A 12,080-nucleotide genomic window follows, 5' to 3' on the forward strand; every position below is an offset into this window, starting at 1 on the left:
GTATGTTAGAAGCTAAAAGAACAAAAACTACATCATAGAGAATGCTGAAAGGAAGAAAGGAGATAAAAGTCTACTCATTGACATCTGGCAGTGGAACACAATGCCAATGGCTGGCTGAAGTGTGCACTATAAGACCAGGGTGCCCTGGTGTCAGTTAGATAAAGATGCTCCTTCTTCAAAATGTTCGACTTTCAACTGCTGGAGAACTGTTACAATATTCTAAGTTTATTAGAACATGTTGCCAGCATCCTCAAGAAAACTATCTTAGTAAATATACAAATCCACAATGTCTCCGATGTAAACACTCCCGGGGGTTATTCAGCACACAATCAGGGCGGCTCTGGTGTGTAGCCCCTGAAGAGTTTTAGCTTTCCCAGTTCAACGTTAAATCTGACTATTTCTTTACTAACAACACCTCTGAGAGATTCTGAGTAAATCCCTATGGGAGGGTAAGACTAAGCCTGTGTACATATAAACACTGCTTCAAATTTTTCTCTTCATTACTTTACCAGCAGTGTGACTGGTCAAGCAGTTTTACCCCTTCCAATGTGTTTTGTCATCTGAAAAGCATGGATAAACCACCTCAGAAGGTTGTGCAGACTGAAGGACGGCGGGCACGCAGCGCACTGAGACAGGCTGGTGTGTGCTACAAGCGCAGCCCGCGAGAGAGCGGTCACAGACCACGGCCTCAGTTGCAGGGCTGAGTCATAGCTGCGTCCCGGGCCGGTGCTCCAGGGAGCACCAGCATAGGCAAGGAACGGGAGGAGGAGCACTCATCTTCTCTCCTCTCACTCCAAGAATCCTAGGCAAGTCGTGCAGCCGTTTAACTTCTCTAGTCTTCAGTTACTTCAACCAAAGAAAAGGAGGAAATAATCCTGACAAGTTTTACAGGGAAACTGGGAAGTCGAAAGCATAGACAGAAATGCAAAGCAGAAATACAAAAATATAAGAAATAAAAGGCAGTGTCAAATGTGAGGAAGTCTCTGTATCTATCAGAGGGGAAAGGAGGCAGAACAAGTGACAAAAATGCTAGCTTTGAGTAGAGGTACTTTACCTTACCAGTTTGGAACTGAGATTCAGAAATTTGTGCCTCATGCAACTTTCGTAACAGTCATTTTGTCTCATTTGTAACAGTATAAAAATCTCAAAGTATGTTTAATAAGTACAAGGTAAGCACAAGACACCAAAAAAAAAAAAAAAAAAATTTAGATACACTTCATGGGCTTCCCTAGCGGCTCAGGTGGTCAAGAATGCAGGAGACGCAGGTTCAGTTCCAGGGTCCAGAAGACCCCTGGAGAAGGGAATGGCTACCCACTCCAAAGAGTCAAGACAGGACTGAGTGACACACACACACACACACACACACACACACACACCACAAGGCAAAGTAACCATTAAAACCAACAAACTAACATCACACACACACCACAAGGCAAAGTAACCATTAAAACCAACAAACTAACATCACACACACACCACAAGTCAAAGTAACCATTAAAACCAACAAACTAACATCTAGTATGTTAATACAAAACTGCAAATCAAATATTAAAATTTAAGTTCAGCTGAAGTGAATGGTCATTCACAGCTCTTAAAAGAGTATATACAAAAAAGCAGGGTTTAGTTTAATATGCTTCTCAGTAGACAGGTAGAGTGACCTAGAACTGTCAACGTGAGCCCACTATTAAAGATGATACACACTTCTTTTGGGGCCCTGCATCTTTTCTCCACACCATTTTCACTAACTATAAATCCTCTGCAAGCAGCCTTTCTCCACTCCATGCTAAAGAAAAGAAACAGGCAGACTTTTTATTATTTCTGTTTGACAAAACATATGGAAACAATAATTCCATAGACATGTACATTATAATAGGAAGCAATCCTATTTTAATGTAATTTAAAAATTAAACAGACTCAAGTTATTTAAACTTCTCAGTTTATTTGAAACTCACAAATGAGGCAGCCACGTCTCTAATTTACTTAGCAGATTCATATAGTTGGCTAGGACTTTTTGAGATTACTTCTCTATCAATGTGCAAAGCAATTAAGAGGTTAATCCTCATTTACTAGAAAAAGTTTTTAAACAAGTAAATTTGTCCCAGAGTAAAGGGTAGCAGGCTTAACTCAGTCATACTTGGTCGGTTTCTTTTTTCCTCTCAGGTATTTTGCATTTTGTTTTAATTTGTAGAAAAGAACAGATGAATTAAAACTAGTTTTGAAGTTCTATTTTTATACTATCTTGAAAGTACAGCACAAAACATTAAATTTCTTTAATAAATACTGTCCCTACCAAATAAACTTATTAGTTTTAACTACTTTCATTAAAACACAGGCATGCAAAAATGAGGAATGAGGTTCTCCTCTCAGGAAAAACACTGAAAAAAATAAGATTTCATCTGGCCTTCCCATCATCACTTGAAGGATTGTTTGGTAGTTACATCATCAGGAAATAAAATACTATCCTCTGAGGACCCCAACTCTTTACGAAGAGGAAAGAGAAGGTTTGAAGTCTAAATCACTCCCGGAGATGTCTTGCCCCACCACCAAAAAAAGAGACTTCTCGCTTCCCTCCCTCCGCCCCCAGAGAGCAAAAAACAAACTTAAGAAAAACGTATTTACAAAACATACATAAGAATAACATGATGTATATTTAAGAATCCCAAGCAACAACAGCAGCTTTAGCGCCCCAGAGGAATAAAAGTTACAAGCTGATCGACCATGACCCCCAAAGACTAGATTAGCCCGGCAGGAGGGCGCCAGCGTCCCCGGCCCGCCGCCCATTCCCCTCCGCGGGGAGCCGGGACCGACGGGCCGTTCACACGGTCCGAGCGTCGGCGGGGCCGGGGCGCGCTGCAGCGCCGCCGCTGCGGGTCTGGCTGTCACCGGCGCCCCCGCCGCCCGCGCCGCACACGCGGAGCGCCTTATAAGGCAGCGCAGTGACGTAACGCCCATAGGCCGGGCGCGCTCGGCGCCCCGCTCGCATTGTTCGGGCGACTCCCGGAGCGCGCACAGCCCGCTCGCGACGCCGCGGGACTGCGGCCCCCGCCCGGTCCCCGCCCGGCCCCGGCGCAGGCGACTCAGGTAAGCCCGGGAGAGTCGCTCCGCTCCAGCAAGGGGAGCGGAGAGCCAGGCAGTCTGTAGGTAGCTTTTAAAGTTATCAGCATCACGAACTGCAAACAGGTTTCGAAAAGCGCGTCCAATGAACTCTAGAATCAAAACCTTTCCCAATTCACACAAAACTTAAAAAGTTTTCTCTGACGGAGAATACAGACTTGGGATTTATTTTTAAATGTGGAGAGGTGAGGGATGACTATATATTACAGACGCCTTCCACATAAGCTGTGCGTTGTATTCTGCCTCTATTGAGAACTCTTTTGGGGGAGGGGGGAACATGCTGTGATACAACAGCTCCCCTGATCTCTCCTAGGACTCAAACTCCTTTACGTCTTCCAAGAGCGCAGAGCGAAAAACTACCTACACAAGGCAGTGGATACGCTTCCCACCCAGTGTCCTCTCTCTCCTTTATCAATCTTCACATGAAAGACTAGAAAACCCTTGTTAGGAATACATCTTGTAACTAGGATGAATCTAACTTTAAAAGTAAAGCACTTTTTAAGATTCAAAAAAATCCTACAAATGCTAATCTGTCTTAAAAACGAGTTTTAATTAGTACAGGAAAGTAACTATCACAGTTTTGTGTTCTAACTTTTTACTTCAACTCCAGTCAATGGGTAAATGACAAACTGTACTGCAATTAAAGATAAAGCTAGTTTCTGTACAATAGTATGTTGGACAGTAGTTTATAATGTAGAAATACATAATAAATTTAAAAAGTAAAGCCTATAGAAGAATTTTGTTAATCAGTGGCATTTTGAGCCATTTATTTATTACCTCTAAACCTTGAGTAGACTACTGCTATAAATGAATCCTTACAGTATGATAACTGAACAAGTGGCAGATGATGAAAATCGACTTATTTTACTTTACTTTTCAGAATAAAAATCAGCAGAGGAATTAAAACTAAAATATGCTATGTCAAAAACACTGGAATATGAGATGAAAAAATGATTTATCACTTAAATTTTATTTGGTCTGAACATATGTTATAAAACAAAACTTAAGAAAAAGTGTGTGAAAGAATTATTTTCCTTGTAAAATAGTCTTTGTTTTATTTATCATTTGAAACATAGTTTTTTTTTTTTTTAACCTGGTCAAAATGTGGAATATATCTGTATTTCTAGTAATTGTGTGGTTGAGTTTTTTTAAAGTATATGACATTGGTGCCTGCCAGTTTTGCTTCAGAGGATTTTTGTTTTGTTAGCTAATTTTGTTTGGAGCAATGCAGGCCTTTGGTTTTAGTATTATAAAAGAAAAATTATATGTTCCTTGGCCTGAAGATAGGCTTTATAAACTGCAGGTTAGTATTGAGAAGCAGGATTTCCTCAAAACTATTATTTCAAATCTAGGGAAGCCTACCATAATGAGAAGAGAGTGGGGGCAACACCCGGGTTACTTGGGAGAAGTACAGAATATGCAACAGCAAGGTTGTTTATTTGATATATGCTGTAATTGGAAACTGAAAAAGATTCCTGTCTTGGGAAAAAGGTATTCCACTCTTTTGAATCTAATAGAGGAGGAGGGAAACAGAAACCATCAATTATTGTTTTAGCTTTACCCAAAGTACCATCTGTATCATAAACTATAGCTCAACTGTTGAAAATCATAACCTCTATCAAAGTTCTAACAGCTGTGTTTCCAGAGTCTGCATTTTACTTTTTTTAAAACGGGCAAGCATCAATTTGTAAAAAAAAATTTTAAATGACACACTTCAATATTCCACACTATTTTCCATTTATTAACTTTAAAGCACAGTTCAAAGAACAATCACCCGTTAAAATCCCTTTTAAAATTGAAAGTTAAAAAAAGATTTTTCATGGATACATTATCTCACAGTGTACTCTCTGAGTGAGGGTTTCTTAGTCCTTGAGACAAGTTATATGATGGAAAAAATGTTTTGGATTGAATCAGTGTAAATTTTTACATCTTCAATAAAACATATTAATTTTAGAATTAATAAACTCATTTACCTTTCTATGGCAATTAACCTTACCTGTTAAGCCCTGGTATTTTTGTGATATTTTCCTAATGCTGTAATGAAGTCTGTAGTAACAGTCAATATGAAAATACAAGTCAAGCTTAGAACTTCTCAAGTCCACTTGGAATTCCCATTAATCTGCTTTCTCAAATGCTGTGAATTTTGTTTTAGGATTCTTTGCTACCTCTCCCCCTCCCAAAATTGCCTTTAGTAATAAGTGGATTTTGAGGTAAAAAACGAAAATGGGAGAGAGGAAGAATAAAATTCCATTAATTCTTCTTAGATCATGTTCTGTCTACATCTATTGCTTCAGGGCAAAGTGAATGCTTTTACAAGGTGAATGGAGAAAAGAAAATACAGCCTCCTATTAAAAGGAAGAAGGAAGGAGGGGCAGGAAGAGAACTGTTTATAAAAGACTGGATATTATGAAGTAATATCAGGGTATGTAAGGCAATATTGGTCTCAACCTGCTTCAGGAATTGAAATCTGTTATCCACACAGACAATCTTTATCTTGGAAAAATCAAACACACCTTATCTTCTTGGGCTTATCATTAATTTTAAATGATTTTTAGAGTTTAATTTACATTTGACTGTGAATTTAGCTTCAGTAAAAACTGATTTAGGTTTTGTAAATTGTGTTTAAACGAGGATTTAAAGATGAAGAAACACTGCATATGCAGCATAAGACTTTCAGAGAACTATTTTTATGGCTGCCTCTGCCATCACTACAGTCTATACGGGCCACCAACTCAGTCACTTATGTTTCTTTCATGCGTGCTGCAAAGACTTTTAGAAAATCCACTGGCCAGTTAGTTTCTGCTTAGAGGGTTAGGTGCACTAATTCCTTAGCAGATCACCACCAACACTGTTGTTAAGTCCTCCTGCATTCCTTTTTTTAAAAACAGAGTTGAGATTCTCTCCCCTGGCCGCCTTCTGCACTGACATTACCTCTGACTGGGAAAGCTGCAAGGCAAGTAAAAGTGGGAAGGCTCTCCAAGGAAAGTCACTCGGTTCTTTTTCAGATATGGGAGGACTCCCTTTTCAACCTTGTTCCAGGAGATTCTAATTTAGCAGGTTAGATAGGACAGCCGCAGTTTTCATTCCGAGCCCAAGAACAGAGAATAACACATTAGCAGCGTTTTTTCTCCAGTCTAACCATCCTCACATTCCTCTGCCCTACTGGTTTCAAAATAAGGTTAACTCTTAAAGATACAATTATTATTTTTTTAAAGACTAGCTTAGGAAATGATATGTCTCTGTGTGGGGGAAAGGGTAAGAAGGTATGCAGAGGAATAGGTAGGTAAGTGTATCTACCACTGGGACAGGTTTTAGAAGTGCAAATTCCTTGTTTCTGTTTATGACGACTACTGATTCTAGCCTAAAGGACAGTTACTATCAGTAAAAGAGAGTGTATATTATGTCAATATAGCAAACACTCAATCCCACAGATGTGGTTTGAGAAGTGCCTTGATAAATTCTTATGGACTGTGGGATGCCCCAGGCCCCAGAGAGTGAGTGCATTCACACACACACACATATACACCCACACACACATACGTGCACATATACACCCACCCACACACACCCTAGCAGGGAATGTCCACAGAAATTGATAGCTGGAAGAGGCCATCTGACCCAAATGCCTCACCTTGCAAAAGAAATTCATGTCCACTGTGTGACTTGCCTCAGAGACAGAGTTGCTCAGAGGCAGAGCCAGGGCCGCCTGCATTTTTAGACTGCAGCCTTTGGTTTCCCCTTAAATGAAGGGCAGGAAAAGATGGGAACAGAAGCCCCAGAAGAAGCCTTGGTACTGTAGGTGTTAATTTGGGTATAAAATCCATTTTAAAAAAGAAAGTAGAAAGGTTCAAAGTTCTTGTTAATAAGTACAAGTAGTAAGAAGACAAAGAGGAAGGAGGTGAAAATCAATACAGTTTAACCAGGCTCCAACAATGGAAGGGAGGTGATAAAGGGAGAACAAAGAAAACAAATAATAAATGTGCTTATAGCTCCTTTGGGTGGCAAAGCTCGCTATCTGCCCAAAAGCTGAGAGGTGCCCTGCAAAGAGTGTGTATGCTTTACAGTTAGTCATTTAGGCCTGAACCACTAACATGATAAAGTGACCTCTTCTCAGCACCTTCCAACTAAGCATTCTGCATTCCCTATACCTCCCCAGCTAGCAGGTTCCCTTTAAACACCCAAAGGGACTCAATGCCTTTGAAACAACCCTCCCAAAACTTGAGAGGAAGTCACTGTGGGCTTTAAGCTCCAGTGATACTTGCTTTTCTTTCCTTCATATCAGGCATTTCTCATGACATTAAACTGCACATTAACTGCTAATTTGTTTATCATCTATCTCCTGGACTATAAATTCCTTGAGGGTGAGTTTTGCTCCCACTTTATGCCTAGCACCTGGAGAAAAGAAAGACCTAGTTAAGTTAGTAGGTATGTCACAAGGCCAAGAAGGGTATTGAATGAACATATGAACAAATTACAACCTAGAAGCTTCTTATTTGGTAAGAAAAGAATATTTCTGGGAACATTGGACTAGGAAGGGTCCCTTCAGACTCTGTGCAGAAGCCCTCAACAGATCTCTGCCACTGTTTCATCAAACCACATAGAACTGACTTACAAACAAAAACCAGAAAACAAATTAGGCTCAGATTAAGTCAAGGCAGTGAAGTCAAAGCAGTCTGCTTTTACTGTACATTATATGTTGTGTAGGCAGACTTCAAGTCAGATGCTTCTCTGTTGACCCACCTCCACCTACTTCACTTTAACATCCTCCTCAGAATAATGAGAATGAAGATGGTGAAACAGTACCAGGTGAATTGCCTCTGGGCAAGGAGTGGACGGGAAGCAAAACAAGAGCAGAGTGCAGGGCTTTTGTCTTTAATGAAGGGTATTCCTCTGTTTCCCCCTCATCTCTGTGCCTCAGCTGAATGCCCGCCCCTACTGCATTCATGGGGACCAGTTTGCCCTTACTGTGGTTAGAAATTAGCAGATCCCCATTTCCCAAATATATACTTTGATTCCAGAGTTTCTGTGGGTAATCCAGAGCATCTGCCAGGTTTTACAGAAAAGGAATGATTTTTCTGTAGTTTCAAAGTTAGGTAATGCCAGTGTCCACCTGTGAAGCCAACCTAGGGCCTGTGACTCCTCATCAGTACCAAACGTTTACGGAGTGTCTACTAGGCACTGTGCTCGGTACAAGGCAGGACAAGCCCAGCAACTAAGTTCTCCACGCGCCACACCATGTCGCTAGCACAGCCACACCTACCAGCGGTGACAAGGGCTAAGATCATCAATAGCCCTTGCACAATGGTTTTAGTCATTGGTCACTGTCCTGTTTAGGCTCTTTTTAAATGAATTGATAGAGCAATACAAGATAATGTAGGTCAGCTGTACATAAAAATTAAGTAAAGATAAACCATGTGGGACTATTTTTTAAAAGAATACAACACAAATGTAGTCAATCTCCAAGCTTATTTACTAGTGACACTAAACTGATAGACAAATAGTGTTATCTCAACACTAAGACTACAGAGTAGGAATGAGGGTTCGTAAATCAAGTTCTACTCTTCTTGGCTCTGCCACCCATGCTCTGCATAAGCCTCCTGTAGCCTTGGCTTCCATCAACTTATAAAAGGACATGATGTCATCCACTATAAGCATCTCTCAATACTAGGTAAGGACAGAATAGTGTACAGTCACCCCCGAGGGAATTCTGGTCCAGTAGAGCCAAAGACTATAAAAATACAACCCACTGATCGTTCATTACAGAGCCAAATCAGCTAAAGAAAATGGGAAGAATGTGAGGGGAAAAGTCCAATCTGAAGCCAGAAGCAAGATTCACATAACTATAGCCCTGAGCCTGTGAGAGCTCCGAATCATCCTACCAAGAGCAGCCTCAAGGATGAGGTCAGACCTTCGAGATGAGCGATTCTGACAAAAGTGAACCTTCTAGATTTATCATATCTCATGGCCCGCCAGTCTCAGAACAAAAGTTTAAAGGTGAACCAAGTTTTTCTCTCTCTTTTTAAAATTCTTTTTTAAGTGAATCAAAACAAAAACAAAGCTCTGAGCAGAATCATTAGAGGAATGTAAAATATTCATCACATTTGAGCTGACAAGACTTAAGTGACCGCTGCTGTTACATTTGAAGAAAAGGGAGGAGAGCATAAGAAAGTTCCTTCCTGCTGAAGACAAAGGGCCTGCAGTGAGACACTGTAAGTCCCTCAGCCTCAACAGGGACTGGTCACTTAATTGGCAGTGGCAGAGGATGCGAATCATTCTGTGGAGTTTTGTGAAAAGTAATCCTTTGCTGCTAATGAGATTAATTATTCTTTAAGAATAATATCAATTCATTTATCATCAAAGTAGTTAAACACTCATTCTGTTAAAAGAAATACATTATGTTTGAGGTTCCATATTATCCTTCGGGCTTTCATACAACTGCCTACATGGGGCAGACCAAGATCTTTTAGATAAAGACGAGAACAACTTTGTTAAGTGATTATGGTTCTACTCATGTCCCCTAAAATTATGCTACACAGGAATCTTCTAACAGTCCCATAAAGTTCACTGGCCTAAGCAAAGATGCAAAGAAACACAAAGTTAACATTCTCTGGCTAGTTTTCCCACATCTGAACTTGATTTAAATTTGTGTTGAAGTGACTTCATGTCACTGAATGATTCTCCCTCCTCAAAAGTGACAGGAAAAAGAGGAACAAAATTCGACTTCTCTTTCTTTTGCTCCAATAATAATTAGAGTAAATTCTGATAACTTTAGGTGGCATTCAGTCTAAGATGGAGTCATGCTCCCCTTAGATATGGGTCTTCTTACCTCTCAAATCGTTTGGTCATCCAGTATGTACCGAGTTCAGACCCATGTGGAGAACACAGAGGTATCAAATCTTTAAGGAGCTTATAGTTAGTTCAAGACCAAAACTAATACAACATAACAAACTAGAAAGTGGTATAAAGTGATACACAGTATTTGTGCCACAAAACCGTTAAGAGCTGTGGGAACTCAGCCAGGGTCAGACAAGTTAGGGAACATTCATGGAACAGATATAAAATGAAATGTAAATGTAGCATTCTAAAAAATGATGACAGATTTATTCCTTGGAAGTCTACCCTGAAAAGGGAATCTGAGGTAAAAAGAGAAAGAAGGCTTGATCCAGCATCAGAACACCAGAAGTCTGATTTTTAATTCCATCGTTTGGCCTTTAGAACAACCTGGACCCCCATAGTGGTTTCAATCCTTAAATTGAAGATTAAAAGTGATGATAAAGCAGTTGGCCCAATGCCAGACGCATAGGAGACACTCAGTAAATGGTACCTATTACTATTCTAGATATGCCAGTCTGCTCATAAGAATGATGCTCCATCGGCATCTGATGCTATTGGGGTCTACCAGGCTGAGGTGCAAGGGGTTGCCTTAGGGCCAAATAGGAGGTACTTTGCAGGATGCAGTCCCAAAGAACTCATGGTTTTGTAATCCAGCCATGGGTGAAGTAAAGGATTAAGCTTATTGGAGAAAATCCATGTCTCTAGTGCTTAACTTTAGCCACTCTGAAAAATGAGGTTAGCCTTTATCCTAATTTCTCTGCTGGTAAGGAATCCCTAGTATGAGAAACCCACTTAAACTTTCCTAAAGAAGTTGTAGTCACCTGAAATAAAAACCAAGTCACTGAATAAAGGATCAAGGAGAGAGCAAAAGGCTTAAAAGCTAATCTGGAATCTCCCTGTTTTACCTTGAAAGTCCTACCAGGCTGGAGAGGCACACATATAAAACAAATAGGTGAGACAGATGTTACAGCATGGGCTTAAGTAGCATATATTATGTCCTAGCCACAGACAATAAAGATTCCCTTTCAAAAACTACTAAATACTTCTTAGGTGTTCAATTTGCAGTTTAATTATACTTTCAATTTAGCGTAACATTTTAGGTGTCAGACACTAAAATGATTTATTTCTGTACTTTTACAGCACACTTATAACCTAACTACAATAAATGCCTGACATATAAAGAACCCAAAATAAATGTGAATCCCATGAAGTCCCAATAAAGGTTCCCCAATTATGAACCACAGATCAGATGAGTCACAAAATCTCTACTGATAGAATGGAATATACATTTTTGACATGTGAATTTGTGTACAGTGCTATATAGGAAAGAAAGGAGGGAAAGGACTTTAAAGGTTGATGAAAGTGAAAGTCAAAGACGCTCAGTCAAGTTGGACTCTTTGCAACTCCATGGAATTATCCAGGCCAGAGTATTGGAATGGGTAGCCTTTCTCTTCTCCAGACCTTCCCAACCCAGGGATGGAACCCAGGTCTCCTGCATCGCAGGCGGATTCTTTACCAGCTGAGCCACAGGGGAAGCCCAAGAACACTGGATGGGTGGCCTGTCCCTTCTCCAGGGGATTTTCCCAACCCAGGAATGGAACCACATTGCAGGTGAATTCTTTACCAACTGAGCGATCAGGGAAGCCCGTTAAGGTTGGTAGTGGTTTTTATCCTGTGCAACTGGGATTTGAGGGTCGTTAAAGGCTTTGTAAACCATCGAGATGAAGGTGTATTACTTTCCCCATGTTGCAGCTGAGGCAGCACGCAGATGAGCCAAGGTCACAGTGAAGTGGATGGCAGATTTTGGGCAAATATTCCTGTCCATTGAATACATGGCTCCTCCGAAAGTGGCTTGTCTGTTGTTTGAGAATTGGGGTTTTGCTTTTTTTCTTTGTTTTTAGCTGTGAACTTTAAGAGAGTGAACTTTAAAAGTGAGGGAGAATGAAGTGAGTGCTTTTTTTCAATGACTTGAAAAAACAATGACACTGTTTTCAACTACTGCAAGCGTGAAATAGTTTGCCCTTTCTCAAAATTCAAATCTTAAAATGAAATAAAATTCAAAAGTAAGATATGGTCAGGACAAAACAGACTGGTCTTCATATAGCACATGCAGCCGTGTACTATATAGCCTT

The 12,080-nt window shown here is 40.3% G+C and overlaps 2 protein-coding genes across 6 annotated transcripts in view; one reads left to right on the plus strand and one right to left on the minus strand.

Moving 5' to 3' along the window:
- CMSS1 (cms1 ribosomal small subunit homolog) overlaps positions 1 to 12,080 on the minus strand; it is a 373,974-nt gene that overhangs the window by 314,828 nt on the left and 47,066 nt on the right. The window lies entirely within an intron of this gene.
- The window catches only part of FILIP1L (filamin A interacting protein 1 like), a 111,052-nt gene that overhangs the window by 63,434 nt on the left and 35,538 nt on the right, over positions 1 to 12,080 (plus strand). The window contains exon 1 of one of the 4 annotated variants that reach the window (XM_020916723.2): positions 2,955 to 3,081. The exons of 2 other annotated variants lie outside the window; for them this stretch is intronic. The gene's annotated coding sequence lies outside the window, so the exon portion shown is untranslated. Of the gene's footprint in view, positions 1 to 2,954; positions 3,082 to 5,418; positions 5,537 to 12,080 lie in introns of those variants that run through there. One more of the 4 variants, XM_020916721.2, reaches the window with a different exon arrangement.

The sequence above is a fragment of the Odocoileus virginianus genome, chromosome 25 (assembly GCF_023699985.2).
Source record: "Odocoileus virginianus isolate 20LAN1187 ecotype Illinois chromosome 25, Ovbor_1.2, whole genome shotgun sequence".
NCBI classification, from domain to species: Eukaryota; Metazoa; Chordata; class Mammalia; order Artiodactyla; family Cervidae; genus Odocoileus; species Odocoileus virginianus.